Raw genomic sequence first — 6,309 nt, forward strand, 5'->3', positions numbered from 1 at the left:
TAATTTCTATCATTTTTTTTAAATGCAAACCAATTATTCTGGTCGCTAGAGGGCAGTGTTGAGTTTGTATAGCGTTGTGGGTGGTTTTAGGTGTAAAATTGTTCTAGCAACCGTTATAATTAACCTGTCAACATTAAATGACAAACACGAAAAGCTTTTTTTTTTTCCTCATTGTTAGTGAATAAATGTGTTGAGTTTAGAAAAGAACCTATGTATGGTGATTTATAGCATGGTTAGTTTACCAGGCTTTTGTAAAAGGGATATCGTATGATTTAATGGCGCCTAGGCTTAAAAGAAACATTGATTTGAATAGGCAAAAATGGGAGTGCTGATATGATTGACCTCCATCTTGCTGCTACAGGTATCCCCCAAAACGAAAAACCTTGTGAAAGGTTGGGTAAAATTAGATTAGTAGTTTGGTTCAGTCACTTTGAGCTCAGAGTTCCGCAAATCCTTGAAAGGTCTTAAAGGGCATTGAAATCACCTAATTATCATAAAAATTTGAAATTCTTAAAAATGTGTGCACATTAGATTTATATTTGTACTAATGTTTTAACATTTTATTTTTCATAACCAATTTTCTTTCAACATAGCATGGCCACAATAACACCCATCAAAACGGTGATGTGGTTTCAGTCGAGCCTTTCAGAGCAAATGCATAGTTGGCTCCATCCATTTATTATCTGCACCGTTTGCTTGGGTGCTGGAGCCCATCCCAGCTATCTTTGGGCAGTGGGCATGGGACACTCTGAACTGGTTGCCAGCCAGGGAACACAGGGACAGACAATCCACTCGCTCATTCCCACCTAGGGACAATTCAGATCGGCCAATCAACCTGACATGCATGTTTTTGGAATGTGGGAGGAAACCTACACAAGCATGGGAAGAACATGCAAACTCCACACAGGAGGTTCGATCTCATGACCTCGCCGTGCTGCCCATAGGTCTTACCCACAAAACTCAGAACCTTTGGACACCAGATGTTAACTTTGGACCATGGGAAAGATTAAATTGAATGAGAAGTGGCTGTTCAACGAACAATTTTCGCTATGGCTAAAGTCTGTTCCAGGTAATGTGCACGAGGCATTATGTAAAAGAAATATGAGCGTTCAATTGTGTTTTTTTTAAGCATTAAAAACTATTTTAACTTGCCGTAAATTGTAGGAACCCTGGAGTATCCGTAATTTGTTCTTCCTTTTGCTTTCCAGCTCTCAATAAACAGTTGCAATACACAAAACAGCGACATCTAGTGGTCAAATGATACACAGTGTCCCTTTAACTCTGAAACACTTTCAGAAATTTGAGAATCAAGTTTAGTTTCAACAATTTTTATTGACACTTAAAGGCAAACAATGTGAGGTTTGAACAAGTTTATCGACACTTTTTACGGCAATAAGATTCAAATGTCTTCTTGTATGACTGAATAATTTTCTGACATCCCATGGCACGCGGAGGGTGACTATGTCGAGTGATTGCCTCTGTTAGAATTGAGAACTTTGGCTTGTGGCTCTGGTATCAATCTGCTTTAAGAGGTATATTGAACACTTTCATATTACATCCTTTCTGTCTGCAATATATTGTGTTCTTATTAGCAAAGTAAAGCAGCCGAGTCCCGCCATGGGCATTATGCCGGCGGGCGGAGACATATCTGCGTGCGATTCCTGTTCAAATATGTGGGAGCTGAATCCGAAAAAATGTCAAGGCTGGATTTTCCGAGGTTAGTTCAAAAGTGCCTGAAATTTAAACCGGATGAGATGTATTGCATTATAAACCTGCCTTTTGCCAAGGGCTTTGATGTAAGTTTTGTAACGATGGCTCTTGCAAGAGTTTTGGGATCGCTTTGAGGGGGTGAGGCCCCAGTTTTCTGGATTTACGGTGGAGAAGCTGACTGACAATGCTAGCAAGACAGTCATTGTCAGAATGCACAATGAAGTGGTGAATGCAGATGACATCAGTTTTTGGTTGAGCAGATACTGCACAATAAAAGGCCAGGCTATGAGGATGAAGGATGAGGACGGCATTTGGAATTGTACCTGGTGGATACCCATCCAACAATGGCAAGACCCTCAGGGCTTCAAGGGACGGAAACACCCCCCGTCGAAGATAGTCCTGGGGGGAAACCGGGGCTATATCCCCTATCAAGGACAACCCAAACTCTGCCGCAAATGAGGTGAGCATGGGCATCTGGCTGAGGTATGTGATAGAATTATTTGTGGAAAGTGCAGGACGATTGGACATTCTTTTGAGGAGTGTACCAATGGCAGAAAGTGCAACCTCTGTGGAGACACGAACCACCTCTATAGTAACTGCCCGAAATCGTTTGCAAACAAGTTGAAAGCTAGGAAGGAAGGTAACAAAGACAATGAAATGAATAAAGTTATGGAAATGCCCAAAGAAAATGGAAAAGACATACAAATTGAAAATGCAGATGTCCCTCCCAAAACCCTGAGTCAGGAAGGACCTGGAGGAGAAGCCAATAAAATCACATTTGAATTTTCCTACATGATCTGAATTTAGACAAGACAAATAGAAAAGGCAACTGTCCCTCCCAAAGCCCCTATTAAAAATGATAAAAACTAAACTGATTGATAAAAGTAATGGGAGGATGATCGCTTTGATGATTAGGACCTTCCCCTCCATTGTCAGTTTCTTAGGCTCCAAAAACTCCGATCAAATTCGAGGCTGAGCCCGTCCTCCCCGGGTGATTTTCCTTTTTTAAAATTCTTTATCCAAGCATCCAGTTGGTCTGGGGTAAAATCCAATGCTAAAAAGGGGTCTTGACGCACTGATCTCGAGATATAATCTAACACATGCCCCATTTCATTCTCATGTATTTCTTTCCTTTCATATAATTTTTTTGTATTAGTCTTCGACTAATTTGGTTATTTCACTAGTTTCCTTTGTTAGAAGCCCGATTTCGTTTTGGAGTTCAAAAAGCCCCCCCACTTTTGCTCATAATTAAAAAAAAAAAAAAAAAGCACATTTTTCCCCTTCTTCTATTTCTCTTTCTTTGCTTATTAGTATGATGCCTTTGCTCTTTATTTCCACCAAAGCGTATAGTTCTTGTTTGAGCTCTCTAATTTCATCATTAAAGTCAATCCCCTTTTGTGTTAGGGTGAAATAGCGTTGGAGTCTTCTTTGTAGTCCCGACGTGCGTTTCATCTCTTTAAGTTTCTTATTTTTCCCCTGCATTTGAAAAAAAAAATCTGCGTTTGTTTCTTTGTCATCTCCCACCATTGTGCTCGTGAATCATACGAGTCTTGAAGGGTCTGCCAGTCCTTGTACCGCTCCCTGTATTGCGCGGCTAAGGCCTCATCCTCCAGCAGGGAGCAGTTCAACTTCCAAAGACCCCTCCCAACAGTCATACCTGAAGGAAGTGAGAGAGAGCAAGACAGTAGCAACTATGTATACTGTCTATGCTACTTGATTCATCCTGAAGGCAACACAACCAGGAAGTTTTTTTATATATGGGGTTTTGGGGTTTTCAAGGGTTATTGATCTATCTTCGTTATTCATTATCCATTATCCGTTATCGGTCAGTTCATAATACGCTACAAAGCCTAGGAGCCGGGACACTTACTCTCAGCCAAAAGGCCAAGCTAAGGTCCTAGCCCTAAAGCCTTGCTGCGATCATTGCGAATGCACCGTTCCCGGAGGTACTGCAATACCGGGCCGATGCGTGGAGTGGACAGAGCAAGCTCATATTCCATCTCAGTTCAAAATCGATTGAACACAATTCTAGAACCACAGTACATACTTTAATACAACTCAAGTAAATAAAATTAAAGCACTTCATTCTCATCTCATCTCATTAGCTACACCGCTTATCCTCAGTAGGGTCGCGGGGGTGCTGGAGCATTAAATCAACATAAAATTTACAATATCCAAAATACTCACAACCAAAAATAAATAAGTAAAATAAATAAACCTGACTATTTGGACCCAAAAAAAATTGTGAACAAAAATTAAACAACCCAGAAGTAAACGTGTCCAAGCAGCAGCCCCACGTTGACACCCACACTATGGTAAAGGTTTCGTTTCCATTTTATTTTTTATAATAAGTGATCTAAAAAAAAAGACAGGAATTAATCTGGCATCACTCAGTGTTAAACCCCTTTTAGATATGTAGTCGATTCGAGAGGCGCTGGCGTTGTCACTAATGAACCAGGTGAAGCCCTCCTCTCCTGGATGTATGGATTTCAAACAGTCTTCCAGTTTAAATACCCGGCACATGTCCTGTAGTAAAATTGATGTTTTATCTACTTTAAACTCCTAATTGGTCCCTTTTCTATCATTTCTGCTGTGAACATTGACAAATGTCACATCACAGAGTGACTCAGTTAAAAATTTAGGTGTCATATTTGACCCCGATCTGTCCTTTCAAACACACGTGAAGAAAATTACTAGAACCGCTTTCTTCCATCTTCGCAACATTGCTAAAATTCGTCCTACGCTGTCTCAGTCGGATGCTAAGATTATAATTCACGCGTTTGTTACCTCCCGTCTCGATTACTGTAATGCACTACTCTCCGGTCTCCCGAAGTCCAGAATCAAGAGTCTTCAGCTGGTACAAAATGCTGCAGCGAGGCTCGCTCAGGGATGCTGCTGGAAATGTGAATTTCCCTTAGGGGATCAATAAAGTATCTATCTATCTATCTATCTATCTTAAACTAGGACAAAAAAAGTCAGATCACATCACGCCGATTTTGGCTAACCTGCATTGGCTCCCTGTTAGCCTAAGATATGATTTCAAGGTTCTCTTCGTATTATACAAAATCATACATGGACTTGCTCCCTCATACCTTTCACATCTGATTCCCCCCTATGTTCCGGTCCGAAGCCTTCGTTATGAAAGCGCTGGTCTACTGGTGATCCCAAGAGCCAAGAAGTGTTCCGCAGGTTTGAGAGGGTTCTCCATCCGGGCACTGGTGCTGTGGAATGCTCTTCCCCCTGAGATTCGATCTGCAACCTCAGTGGAAATGTTTAAATCTAAGCTTAAAACACACTTCTACTCTATAGCATATGAATAACCAATACTTTTTGTGTACAATATCTCTGTATTATTTGTAATTGCAACATCCTTTGCTGTCTGGTATGCCTGAAAGGGGATACTACATGCTCCCTTTTCAAGGTTTCTTGATTTTCCTCATGTTGAGGTTTTTGAGTTTTTTCCTAGCCCTCATGTTGGTTCCAGATCAGGGGGTGGTGTGATAATAGTCTGAAATAATAGTCTGTGCAATAACCTGTGCAGCTCTTTGAGACTCTTTGTGATTAAAGGCTATACAAATAAAAATGACTTGACTTTCGACTTCGGATGCAATTAAAATCTCCCACAATTAGTGGTTGTTTTAAGAGTTCGTACCTGAGGTGTTTGTCAGGATGGCCGTATATGTTAATGAGGTTAAAATCGTGCCCTATCTAGGTAAGTCTAAAATTGCGCGTCCGTCTCTCAATTAAGAGGCGATTTTAAAATGTTCGTTGGGTCCTGGCGTTAACGTTCTTTGATGCTTTTACACTTGACTTCCGTTAACATCAAACCTTCATGTCTCTGACTTCAGATAAAGGAGTTTAGTCATAAAATTGGAAAAGGTGTTTCTTTTTTTGTAACCTGAATACTTCTTAGGATCGCTGTTCTGGAATCCACCGCAACAAGACGAAACACGTAATATATCAATGACGTTCTTTTCTTTTGATGTCTAGCACCAAAGTACATCTGTGACATGTTGGTCCCATATGAACCATCTCGGACCCTGAGAACCTCAGGGACAGGCCTTCTGCTGGTGCAGGGTGAAGCTGTGTTTCAGTTCCATGCAGCTAAACTCTGGAATAGTCTTCCTGATGACGTCAGACAGGCGTTTACTCTGACAATGTTTAAGTCCAGGCTGAAAACGGCTCTGTTCAACTGTGCATACAACTGAAAGGGTTCTATCCGCACGCTTCACGTCTACCTTATTTTAATTGATTGATTTTATTATGTTTTATCTGTGGTTTAATGCATTTTAAAAACCACGTTTTAAATTTTCAATGTATTTCATTGTGTCGAGAGCGTTCGAATGGCAGCCACTCCAGCAGCTCCCGTGTTATTTTCGATTGTTCTCAGCTCAGGGATGCTGCTGGAAAAGTGAATTTCCCTTCGGGGATGAATAAAGTATCTATCTATCTATCTATCTCCATCCGGGCACCGGTGCTGTGGAATGCTCTTCCTCCTGAGATCCGATCTGCAACCTCAGTGGAAATGTTTAAATCTAAGCTTAAAACTCACTTCTACGCTATAGCATATGAATAACCTATACCCTTCGTGGATAATAT

Source organism: Urocampus carinirostris, chromosome 3 (genome assembly GCF_059441175.1).
Source record: "Urocampus carinirostris isolate Australia breed hairy pipefish chromosome 3, RoL_Ucar_1.0, whole genome shotgun sequence".
Taxonomy (NCBI): domain Eukaryota; kingdom Metazoa; phylum Chordata; class Actinopteri; order Syngnathiformes; family Syngnathidae; genus Urocampus; species Urocampus carinirostris.